Here is a 13,610-nt window from a genome sequence, read left to right as displayed (position 1 = left end):
GTGGGTACCCCACAGTGGTCAAACGAAACCATATAAATCCTAAATTACACTGCATTCCTATCCCTATGGAAAAAGGTAGTGTTTTTAAATAAAGGTTGAGAATTATATCTCTTAATGAATTCATAGCCTAATGAGGTGGTTCTTTGAGACGAACTTGATGAATTCAGTGATAATGTGCAAAGGTTGAACTTTCTTATGTTCTTAATGATTTCATAGTCAAAGTGTGGGTTAGTCTATGCATGACGCAAACTTTTGATTGAAATCACCTATGTGAGTGTAAGGTGATGTCGCCTTCTATATGAGATATGGGCTATCTCAGAGAACTCATGAGTTCGTACATGGCTATATAATTTGTTGTAGTACCACAGAGCTTGAATAGAACCTCGGGTTTGATACGTGTTGTGAGGGTCTCATCTGAATTCATTAAGTTCAAGAGTCATTCACTTGATGAAGTTCTAATGTTGCCTCACTCCACTATGTGTTAATTCAAATCGCAAGATATTAACACTTAAGTACAAAACAAACCTAACATATGATAAAAAATTGAAAACTGTATGACTATTTTCTTGCTGGAGAATGTTGGAATAAAAGACGGAAAAAGAAAAGAAAGGCTATTTAATTTTATTATATTATAAATATAAATTAATATAATTACTTTCTTTTTAACATACGGAAGTTCCAAACATTGTTAAACAAGTTATTTTGCAAAATCCAAATCATCCCCATCACTCCAACTTTCTGATCATACGTTCCATTCATCTCCATCATTGATTTCTTATTGAGTACACAAGAATACTTTAATTCATCTCTGTGTTAATCTTGGAGAGCGATTGACAACATCTATTTGTATCCCTGCAGTGTTCAAATCACTTTTAAAACAGTGTTATTACACACAATACATTTTTAATTTTTTTATTGCTTTTGTTTATTATAGTTTGAAAAATTATTCCAACAAAACTCACCAAAAACATTGAAGGAGTGAATGACAACGAATTGCATGGTGATAAAGTTCCCAGGTGTCATTGTACATGTTTTTTATCATGATAATAAAGTGTATATGAATGAATTATAAAAGCCAAAAAGGAAAACGAAAAAATTGACAGAAACAATTGTGGTTGCGCATGATTAAAAATGTAAAATGGTATAAGTTAATATGATATATATAATTTAGTTACTTCATTGATCATTCAAAATCATGTTCACTACTAGAAAAATGAGTATACCAACCGACAATGTTTCATTGATCATACAAGATTAGTAGCTGGTTAGTAATTTCTCTCAGTAATATCGGTCGGTAAATCATTGATAAATTTATTTATTCACGCCATGTTTTCCAACATAGTACCACCAGTTGAAATTTGAAAGACTTAAAAATCTTGTTAACATTAAATGGTATCATGCATCTACCATCCATACACCTTTGTACAATGTTGATGAACGTGAACTTGTTTTCAAAGCTTCTGCTTATCATATGCCCCAACTTCCTCATTAATGAGCCACTTTCCATTAAAATTTCTCCAATGGTGATGTAAATTAATTTGTCAAAATCACTTTTAAATATTATTGATTTTCATAAATCCAATTACTAGACTTTGGATTTGCATCTTTTATGCCCAAAATATTCCTTAAAAGGTCTTGTTACTCCAAGCCCACAAGGAGAGGAGTCCAGTGTTTCACACATGTTGAAGGTTGTGTGAAGCTATAAATAATACACGATAATGTGCTTTTTATGGTCTACAAATATCTCATAAATGAAACTAAAATAATCTAAATATTTCTTTGATAATACAACCAATTTCTAAAACGTTTTTAGATATAATTTATTTATTGGATTAAATATAAGAGAATAAAGTGTGTGGGTACAGGTTAGATATGGAATTGGAAGGCCAGAAAGAAGATAAGAAACTAACATAGGAAGAGAAGAGGAATTGATTCAATGCATGGCCACATGAAGTGATAAGGAAGAGGGTATATTCCCTCATATTTGTTTCTTTTTTTCTTTATTTATATTTTAAATACAAAAGAAAATAATTCAAATTTGCTATTTTCTTCACATCACTTGATATTCAAAGTTATTTACTTCCTACACTATCATTTAATAATGAATAAATAATAAAACATGTTTACTTAGGTATTAAAATTCAATAGATACTATTTTTCTTTTGAACGGCCAACAAAGCTCGTCACCCGGTATATTTATTGGCAAAAGGCCACTCACTCCTACTATAGCAGACAACATTAGTGACTAGGCCCGCTATCAATTCCAGAGAAAACCACCCCTGAAGACACACTATGGTAAAATCATTGCTTGCTCACGACATTTTGTCATGAGCAAGACTCAAACCGGAAACCTCCTTATAGAGTCACCGGAGTACCCCTTTTGAAACATATATCAAACGAATTTTTTTTCAAGTAAAAAAGATAAAAGCCTAAAAGTATTTTGTTGGACCATATAAAACGGTGGTCAAATGAATAAATTTTGGCATCATCTGCTTTGTTTGTGGCTTACATAATGTATTTAAAAAAATGTATATATTAGTGGGTATCTTAGATATTTAACATGAATATTTTCATTGTGATCATAAAGTTGAAAGTCCGTTTTAATAAGACAGATGAATTAGGTTTTAAGTTCAAAATTGTGAAAAGTGATTAGGTTGCAGGAAAAATACTAATTATGTTAGATATCATACCAAAACCATATTTTGGTTTTATACTGTGAATAATTAGATAACCTTCGAAGAATAGTGCGGGTGTTTGATTCTTCTCTAGCAAAGATGTCATGTTTGAATCTTACTTCTACTTATTTTCTTCTATAACTTTTTGAAGCATCTACATAGCACAAGCTGCAATTTGCATTATCTTGTTGTAAGGTATTGACGAGATCTCATGAACTTTTTAGTTAAGGTTTCTAATTGTTACCTAAAAAATACTAATTATTAATATTTTGGCTTTAATTTTAACTAGCTAGTTTTAAACTCAATCTCACATTTAAAATGAGAGAATAAATGAAAATTCATGTGAGATTATACGTGAAAGATGTACATTAAGTAATTGATCTATCATATTTGACATATGTACAAACATTTGATTACAGTCGTTGCTATGTAGTGGTTATCTTTTCAAATTCAACTTGAAATAAAAGATAAACGTGAAATATAATCATTAAATAACAACTAAGATCCATAACGGGAAAAAAAATAAAAATAAAAAATGTTTTAATGACTACAATAAAACACGAAATAACTATATATTATTATTAAGTGCATTTTCCTAAAAGAATGTATCTTAGAGCATTCTCATCCCTCATCCCACTCTCTCCCTCTAAACCAAAAATTACACTAAAACTCACTATATTTTCTTTCTTTATTTCAATTAACTAATACTTTTTATACCTTTTATCATTATCTTTCCTCTTTTATTCACTCACAATCACTTTCAAAATATATTAAAAAATTATAGAGAATGAACAGTAGCTTTTCAAATATACAAAAAAATCACTATTTTTTCTAAAATATAAAAACTTTTCACTCACAACACCCTGAATCACTCTCTAAATTATAAAAATACCCCTCACATAAAATAAGGGGTTAGATAAAAACACCCTATGTATATTTAGGGTCTGGTTTACTTGTGTGGGGTATGAGCTGCCCAAGCAAATAACATGTATCATTGATTTTTTTTTATATATGTATTATCTTATTTATAGAAAAAACAAAGTTTAATAAATATGTTGTTTTTTCTTTCATTTTCATAACAAGCCAACAATTTTAACTTTATAAATTAAAAACCAATTCAAAATACTCTCAAGGAGTATTTAGCTCAAGTGTACTAAAATTTTAAAGGAATTAAATATGAATTGAGTGTCAAGTATTTAGAATTTTATATTTATCAAAAGAATTAAATTTTGTTATATATCATGTTAACACAGCAAACTTCAAGAACTAAAATATATCATTGCTGCAACCATCTCTATGGCCTCAAATGCCGCCGCCCCTCCCACCACTCACCGATTGTCCATGCACATCGCCACCACTACTTTCACCAATGACGATAATTTTGGTGGTGGAAGTCCTAGCACATCAAGGTGAAGGTGATGGTGGTGTCGAGGTTGGTGATGACAGGGTGGGAATTAAAAATTCTAATTCTTTTTTTCTAGTTAAATTCTTTCACAATTAAAAAAGAATGTCGAATTTTTTACATGTTCAAATTTGATGAAATTCGTCCAAATTAAAGTTCCATTTAGTCTCAACCAATCATGTTTACTTTAGAACTCATACAAATTTGAAATGGAATTCAGAATTAAATTCCCAAAAATCATATGGTGACATATTTAACTTGACATAAACGTTTATACCCTATGGAATAGGCATATAATCCTTGTATTATTAAAGTGCTTCTAATTCCATGGCATATCTGCCAAATATACCGAATCAGTATTTCTTTCACATTCCATCTATGTTTTTTTAACAATAAACATTAGCTAAACCCTTAAAAAATTCTCAAGGGTTCAATATCATGAGGCCTAATCCACCTAGTGATGCTTCACCCAGGCTTAAACCCGGAAATATTACACATGAGTAGGATTTAAACCCACGACGTCAAAAAGAATCAGCCCTCGGATGAACCTAAGGTAAAACTCTTAACCACTCCAACACTGAATCTATGTTTAATTAGAACACTAAAAATGCAAATAATTCATTCTAAAACAATAAAACATTAACTTGTATCCATTTTACCTATCATAAATTAATTTAACTCATTTTTCAAAGAATTTATTAAAATTTTCCCATCTAATTAAAATACTTGTCAAACATTTGAGTCATTTTCACATTACATGTTTATAAATAATAACACTAAAATAAGATTTCTATTTAAAAAATTTGTAGAAATGTGATCATATAAAAAAAGAAATTGTAGTCCACTGATTTAATAATAAAATGTGGTAGAGAATATGAATACTAATGAATGGATGGGCAAAATACCCACATCAAGCCATCTTCAATTTATTTCACATCCACATCCAAAAATAATAAGTCACGGAAATACCATGACCAAAACTTTACATAAAATTGGAACCAAAGTATACAAAAACTCTAAATCAATAAATTAATATTACATTGATTATTTCTATATAAAATCATGCCAAATATTTTACAATCAGTATGAATAAGTTTTGGTGCTAAAAAGCAAATGAAAAGTGAAAAGAATCTTATTCTCAAGTGAATTTTACAAAATAATAATTTTAGCAACCAGAACAAGGCATAATATTGTGTCTTGTATGCCAATAGGCCTTTATAAGGTATCAAGCCCTCCCACATATCTGTTTCAAACCAAGAAAACCACACCACCTCCCATCATCACCACCACCATCACTGCCACCAGGTAGCGGTTACGGTTTCAAGATGGCAAGGAACGAATGGATAAACGGGTACCTAGAGGCAGTCCAACCAATTACTTTGTTGAAGAAGTTGTTAATAGTGTTGATGAATCCGACCTTCATCGAACGTGGATCAAGGTAAAATCCATCACCTCTCTATCTAGTTCACTATAAACTATGTGTTTACACCCATTATCAGTTTTTCACATTAGTTAATACAACGATTAAATATGAAATTTTATATATTTTGAAAAGGAGATGATATTAATCTTTTTGGTTTTGGGTAAATATGATATCATGCAAATCTTCAGGGTATATAGAATTTGATTGTTTACCATTTAATCCATACATGTTTCTTTTCCTCTTATACTAATCATGTAACCGATAGTATGGCATGAAGGACGATTACTAATTAGTAATTACTAACCTTTAATCGTTCGCGCATGTAATTGCAACAAGGAACACCCTTGAAAGAAGCAACAGGCTCGAGAATATGTGTTGGCGGATTTGGCATCTTACCCGTAAAAAGAAGCAGGTTTGATCCCCAACCTTTAAAAGCAGAGAAAGATATAAGTTTATCAAGGTTATATTTCAAAAAGAAAAATATAAAAAATCATTTCTTTATTTAAATTTCAGTCATAATGGATCTTTTTGTTGAGATTATTGATGACTACCTAAGTTGACAAGATTTTTGTTTACAAGGTTGAACTTAATAAAAAGTATGCACCTAAAGATGCCAATTTTGACCCGTTTATATACAAACGGGTTGATGAGGTAATTTCTAATAGGTTGAATGGGTTAAACTAACAAATTAAACTAAACTAAAGAATACATGTCAAATAGGTCAAACAGGATGAAAGTCAACTGAAAGTACAAATGCGTAATAAACTAGTAATCATACTTCACATATCACTCATTTTCAAATAAAAAAAATACATAACGTAGTGTTTGAGGGGGGCCCATTTTAACGCACTGCATGTTTTGACCCATTACCACAACCGACCCAACCCGCCTATTTTTTTCAGATAGCAGTAGATGATGCACAAAGATTGGCAAATCGCCGTATTGAACGGGAAAAAGGTCGCCATGATGCTGCAGAAGATCTTTCAGAGCTCTCAGAAGGTGAAAAAGAAAAGGACGAATCTCAACCCGTTAACAAGATATCAAGAATAAACTCTGAAATGGTAATGTGGTCAGACGAAAGCAAATCTAGACAACTTTATATTGTCCTCATCAGGTATCCTAAAACTTAGCCTTAAAACAAATTCACCATTGAAATCACACCTAATACATGACATATATACTGTATGATGTATTTTGTGTAGTATTCATGGGTTGGTGCGGGGCGAAAACATGGAGCTTGGGCGAGATTCTGACACGGGTGGGCAGGTGAAATATGTGGTGGAACTTGCACGGGCATTGGCTGACATGGAAGGAGTCATACGAGTGGATTTGCTGACTAGGCAAATAGCATGCCCGGACGTGGATTATGGTTATGGTGAACCCATCGAGATGCTCTTGTCTCCACCTGAAGGTTCTGGAAATTGTGGAGCCTACATTGTTCGTATCCCTTGTGGACCTCGCGACAAGTAATTCCTCTTCGTACTTCAACTTTTTACCATGTCCATTAGATATGTCGGTTTCGACCCATTTACTTATCAATGGGTCAAAACTAGGGCTTTCAAAAAGCTTGTGGCTCTCTCAAAATCGGCTCGTTTGTAAACAAGCTGAGCTGAGCTGAGCTGGCTCAGTTTGTAAACAACTTTAGGCTCGTTTGGAAACAATGAGCCCGTTTGTAAGCAGGCCAAGCCCTAGCCAAAGTAAGTTCATTCGTTGTCTCACTCGATAGCTTTGTTAGGCACGGTTAAACTAAAGCCCAAATGATATAATATATATAGATTACAACCCAAAAGTATAACCGGAATTTTAATATATATAAATTATAACCCAGATTCTATATACTTAAGTATAAACCAAATTTTAAAATATATATAAATTGTGGATTTTGTAATTTATTAGTTATGCATTATGTGTATGTTAAAAGTATTATTTTTCTTATCAAAACAACCAAAATGTGTAAAAATATAAAACTAAAATTCTTTTAAAAGAATAAACGAGCTGGCTTGACGAGCCACGTGCTGGCTCCAGCTCAAAATCTCAGCTCGCTAAGATAAGCAAGCCGAGCCGGATTGGCTTGGTTAGTAAGCAATTCGAGCTTGAGCCTACCTGGCTTAGCTTGACTCGTTTACAGCCCCGAGTGAAAATGGGTTACAGCATATACTCAATGAGTCAAAACGGGCCAAATCCAAAAATCTAGCTTAAAGAGAAACGGGTCAAATGGGTTAGACCTTAGAACTCATCCACAGTGTAATTCAAAGCTTAAAACCTCCAAAAACGTTTTTATTTAACTAGATTATTATTATTATAATAACATAGTTCTTGTAATGTTTATGCTCGTTTCAGATACATATTCAAAGAGTCACTATGGCCACACATCCCCGAATTTGTTGACGGGGCACTAAGTCACGTAGTCAACATGGCACGAGCTTTAGGAGAGGAGTTTGATGGCGGGAAGCCGATATGGCCGTATGTGATCCACGGTCACTACGCAGACGCGGGTGAAGTTGCAGCCCGTTTGTCCGGTTCCTTAAACGTGCCTATGGCATTGACTGGACACTCACTCGGAAGAAACAAGTTTGAGCAGTTATTAAAACAAGGAAGACTTTCTAAGGAAGATATTAACTCAACTTATAAGATAATGAGACGGATTGAAGGCGAAGAGTTGGCATTAGATGCAGCCGAAATGGTTGTTACTAGTACACGACAAGAGATTGACGAACAATGGGGATTGTATGACGGGTTTGATGTTAAGCTTGAAAGGAAACTCAGGGTTAGAAAGAGGAGAGGAGTTAGTTGTCTTGGAAGACACATGCCTCGGATGGTGGTAAGTTTTATATAAATTCATGATCTTTTTACCATTCGACTTTTTGACTCGAGTGATCCTGGTTACCATTAGATCATGTTGTAAATATTGATTATACGAGGTAGTATTATACCATTATGTAAATATGTAACCCACACTAAGGCTTATCTATTATAACTCTAGACTGAGTGTTATGGTGTTTGAAATAATATAGGTAATTCCACCTGGCATGGACTTTAGCTATGTGAAGACTGAAGATTCAATTGAAGGTGACGGGGATCTTGAATCGATAATTGGCCGCGATAAAGCTCTAAACAAAATGGCGGTACCTCCAATATGGACTGAGGTTAGTTATTATTAATAGGCTGATTTTGATGATTATCTCTAACGGGTCATACAGGTAAAGCGAAAATATAAGTAATGGTTATAAAGGGCAGGGTCAAAAGCCCTCTAAAGTTTACTTTTATTGGAGCTATAATGCTTAGTTAGAAAACTATATGATAATTGTAATCAGAATATATATGTGAAAATATAAAACGGTAAAATAGTGTTAAAGGTCAGCAGGGGCCCGTTAAAAACCGAAAATTCGGTTGTTGGGTTTTCAAATACCGTTCAGTTTCGGTTTTCACAATGGTTTTAATCCGGTTTCAGTTTTTTCAGTTGTGCCATTTGGATTTGAAGATTTTGAGCTGGAAATATGGCCCAAAATAATGAATTTTGGCTAATTTTCTTTTGTGTTAATCAATGATTAATTGATTATATACATTTGGGCCTAAAACATTTGGGTGACACCGTTTTTATCTTTTATAAATTACTTAACATTCAGAAAAAAAAATATATCTATTATACAAAATCAATAACAAAAGTCGGTTTTCAGCTTTAAAGGTTCGGTTAAATTTCAACAGTTTGGTTCGGTTTTTTCAGTTTTCTGTACATGCAAAACCGACACCGAACCGGAATTTCAGTTTTTAAAGAAACATTAAACCAAACCCTCGGTTTTGGGTTGGATTTGGTTATTTCGATTTCGTGCACACCTATCATCTTTCCGTTTGATATTCATAATTTATTAATTCCAATCTTTTTATGCCCAATGCAGATAATGAGGTTTTTCACAAATCCACACAAACCAATGATCCTAGCATTGTCAAAACCGGATCCTAAAAAGAATGTTACCACATTGCTCAAAGCTTTTGGAGAATGTCAACCACTTAGAAAGCTAGCTAACTTGGTACGACTTGTTTATCTATATCTTGAGTTAAGGATTAAGATGCCAATTATAACATAAGTTTAAAACAGTTTGCAAAATTGTTAAATGCAGACACTTATACTTGGGAACAGGGATGACATAGAAGACATGTCAAGTAGCAGTTCAGTCGTTCTTACCACGGTTCTTAAGCTAATCGACCGGTATGACTTGTAAGGACAGGTGGCATATCCAAAACATCATAAGCAAATCGAAGTTCCTGATATTTATCGTCTGGCTGCAAAAACTAAGGTAACTATCAGTAAATGCTAGTTGTATAAGCAACAAAATTTATAGTCAAACAAATGAGAAGGCGCATAACAATATTAAATGAAAAAGATCATTTTTTGGCAATTTACAAGATAAAATTAACTCTTTAATTATAGCAACATTAAATGTTATTTAGCTACTGACCCACAAAATCCCCAATTTTGCACTGTAAAGGGTATTTGACCATTTGACTAAAGTCAAACACTTGTTTTAGACTACATGCCAAAGTCAAAGTTTGTAACTTTAATGTAAGGAGGGAACGCATATGATGATTATATTAGTATTTATATGTAACATAACATTCTTGTTACAAGAAAACATATTCAACTATTACTTACTGTCATCTAAAACATTAATACTAATATACATGATGTTATTTTATCTTGAAGGGTGTTTTCATCAACCCGGCTCTAGTGGAACCATTTGGTCTAACTATCATCGAGGCATCAGCTTATGGTTTGCCAGTCGTTGCAACGAAGAATGGTGGGCCCGTAGACATACTCAAAGTACGACCTATAATAACATTAGTAGCATCACATGATTATTAATCATGTCTTAATTAACAGTTATGTTCTTGATGTGTTTTCAGGCATTAAATAATGGTCTTCTAGTGGACCCACATGACCAAAAAGCCATTGAAGAGGCTCTACTAAAGCTTGTTGCAGATAAAAACCTATGGATCGAGTGTCGTAAGCATGGTCTAAAGAACATCCATCGTTTTTCATGGCCCGAACATTGCAAAAACTACCTCTCACATCTTGAACAGTGCAGAAACCACCACCCTACCGCCCGTTACAAAATAATCCCCACCAATGAAGAACCGATGAGCGAGTCATTACACGATGTTGAAGATTTATCTTTAAGATTCTCCATTGATGGTGACTTGAAAGCTAACGGAGACGTGGACCCCGCTACCAGACAAAAAGAGCTTATCGAAACGTTCACGAAAATGTCAACCTCAAATAGGAAGTCAAACACTAGTTACAGTCCAGGAAGAAGGCAGACACTTTACATAATAGCCGTTGACTCTTATGATACAAACGGGGACCCTGCAGAGACGTTATCGATAATCATTAAGAATGTCATGGAAATTGCGGGTGTGAATTCAGGGGTGATAGGTTTTATATTGTTGACAGGGTTGAGTTTAAACGAGACGAAAGAAGTGTTGAAACAATGTCAAGTGAACATAGATAAATTTGATGCACTGGTTTGTAGTAGTGGAAGTGAACTATATTACCCGTGGAGAGACCTAACAGTTGATGAAGATTATGATAATCACACCGAGTATTGATGGCCACAAGAGAATGTGAGATCAACAATAATGAGAATTGCTAGGTTGGAAAATGAAGATGATGATAATATGGTGGAAGAAATAAAGACATATAGTTCTCATTGTTACACATACATCATCAAACCAGGAGCTAAGGTAATTTACTAATATATGAGATGATTAAAATATAGTATTAGTAAGAGATTAATAGTTGCAAATTTATAATAATCTGTGTGTATTGTGGTTGTAGACCCGGAGAGTGGATGATCTGCGCCAGATACTAAGGATGAGAAGTTTCCGTTGTAACATGGTTTTCACCCATGCTGCAACTAAGTTAAATGTGATACCATTATTTGCTTCAAGAGCTCAGGCGTTAAGGTGTGCAACTTTTTTCCTTCAATATGTAATAGTTGGTAGGGGCTTGCGGTGTAAATCAAACAAGCCACTCGCGAGCTACTCGAGATCGGATCGCTAAAAGATCGATCAAGCCAAGCTTAAACAAGCTTTAACCTAAAATAAGCTCTTGTTTAAAAAACGAGCCCCAGCCCGAGCTCAAGCCGGCTTAAGAGCCTAAACGAGCCTGTTATTTATATAGCTTTTATTTAATATATTTATATAGGTATCTATCAATTAAATGGGGAACAGACCTCAGCAAAATGGTTGTGTTTGTGTGAGAAAAAGGGGACACAGATTATGAAGACCTCCTGGCGGGCCTCCACAAGACGGTTATTCTGAAAGGTTCGGTTGAATATGGAAGCGAGAAGCTTCTTCGCGGTGAAGAAAGCTTTAAGACAGAAGACATGGTCGCTGCAGACAACCCTAACATAGCCGTTTCAAACGGGTATGAAGTTCAAGATATCAATGCAGCTTTGAAGACTCTCGGGATCAATTGACTTCTTTGTAACTATATATATATATATATCTTTATAGAAAAGAAATAAAATATATATATATATACATGATTATACCATGTTGATAAAAACAATATGTATGTATGTATATAACCTAAATCATAGTCCATGAGAAGTGTCTTCACTTTCTTTTTTCTAAACTGTAATTCATGATACATGTATTGATAGCTACTCAAAAATTTTAATTAATAACCAAATTTGTTAGTTACAAAATTCATTCCCTACATAGGCTTATTAATTTCCTACACAAAGGAACCTATCCTAAGTCATAACTATAGGAGTGTAAACAAACCGAGCTCGACTAAGCTCAAGCTCAGCTCATTTCATGCTCTATTTCTAAAGCTCGGCTCGTGCGTAGTATTTCAGGCACGAGCTCAGCTCAGGCTTGGCTCATTTCCTATTTATTAATTATTTTACACACACATATATATATATAGTTTTAAATTATTTGTATATATTACTTTAAATTATAATTTTATGTGTAAAAAATATATATTTATATTATTCAGTTATTTTTATAAAAATTTTAGGCAATCACGAGTAGCTCTCGAGAAGCTTGGGTCGTTTACACCCCTAATGCAATAACATTGATGAATCAGAAACTAAATTTTGTGGCAGCAATAGAAGTATTAAGGGGGATTTTGGGATTGCTTATTTTCATCAACTTATAACTTATTAACTTTTTGAAAAGTAGTAAGGTGTTTGGTATTGCTTTTACCGTGAGAGAAAAATTCCATAAGTTACACTTTTGTAACTTATTAACTTAATGAAAAGTTATAAGGAGATAAAATAAGGAGTCCCAAACACCCCCTAAAGAAAAAAACATGGTTGATTTTTGAGCTTCATAAATTTCTTTCTTGGACTAAAAATGGCACAAACAAACCCTAACAATTGATAAGAGATAGAAGACGGATTTCTTACCTGCAACAAGTATATATAATGATCATGGCTTTCATGGTCATCAGATTAGATTAGAGTTGCCCAAATTTTAACTTCTATCAATCAATCAAACATACCCAGTATTTCCCACCACAAATAGCTTAGGCTATCATAAGTAGGGTCTGGGGAGGGTGGGATGTAGGCACACCTTACCTCTATCCCAAAAGATAGAGAGGTTGCTTCCGGCGAGACCCCCAACTCAAAAGTAAATAGATATACAGATAATATTTATATATATATATATATATATATTTATATATATATACACACACACACAATCAACTACAGTACTATGATATTAGTCTGTTTAATTCAACATTTCACTATAGGTAAACTAAAAACACAACACACGGTAGAATTTAGTAAATAATAATAAGTAGAAAATAATAATTCAAAAAGTAGAATTAATAGTAAGAACGATAGTAATACTAACAACCACAACACCCACCACAATAGCAATAGCAATAGCAAAAGGGATAGTAATAATAATAGCCCGTCATTCTAAAGGTCTTTAACCTTAATTCTACGTCTCCAAGAACTCCTATCCTCAACCATGTCCTCAGAGAGGTGCAACAATAGCAAAACACGCCTAATCCTCTCATCCCAAGTCAATTTGGGTCTACCTCTACCCCTCCTCCCCTCTATAATAAGGCTTTCCAAATTTTAACTTCTATCTC

The 13,610-nt window shown here is 33.5% G+C and overlaps 1 pseudogene across 1 annotated transcript; it reads left to right on the top strand.

Annotated features, from left to right (window-relative positions):
• The first annotated feature begins 5,821 nt into the window (after nucleotides 1–5,821).
• LOC143594997 (sucrose-phosphate synthase 4-like) lies at nucleotides 5,822–11,993 on the top strand (annotated as a pseudogene). Its single transcript, XR_013146450.1, has 11 exons — nucleotides 5,822–5,960; nucleotides 6,403–6,614; nucleotides 6,703–6,966; nucleotides 7,841–8,321; nucleotides 8,515–8,646; nucleotides 9,397–9,528; nucleotides 9,619–9,795; nucleotides 10,203–10,319; nucleotides 10,403–11,239; nucleotides 11,334–11,461; nucleotides 11,703–11,993. The product of XR_013146450.1 is annotated as a sucrose-phosphate synthase 4-like (transcript).
• The last annotated feature ends 1,617 nt before the right edge of the window (nucleotides 11,994–13,610 follow it).

The sequence above is a fragment of the Bidens hawaiensis genome, unplaced genomic scaffold (assembly GCF_021521415.1).
Source record: "Bidens hawaiensis isolate Kalapana, Puna unplaced genomic scaffold, B.hawaiensis_p1.1 tig00044589_1, whole genome shotgun sequence".
Lineage (NCBI taxonomy): Eukaryota > Viridiplantae > Streptophyta > Magnoliopsida > Asterales > Asteraceae > Bidens > Bidens hawaiensis.
The sequence above is the reverse complement of the archived record's forward strand: the minus strand, read 5'-3'. Positions and strand labels throughout refer to the sequence as shown.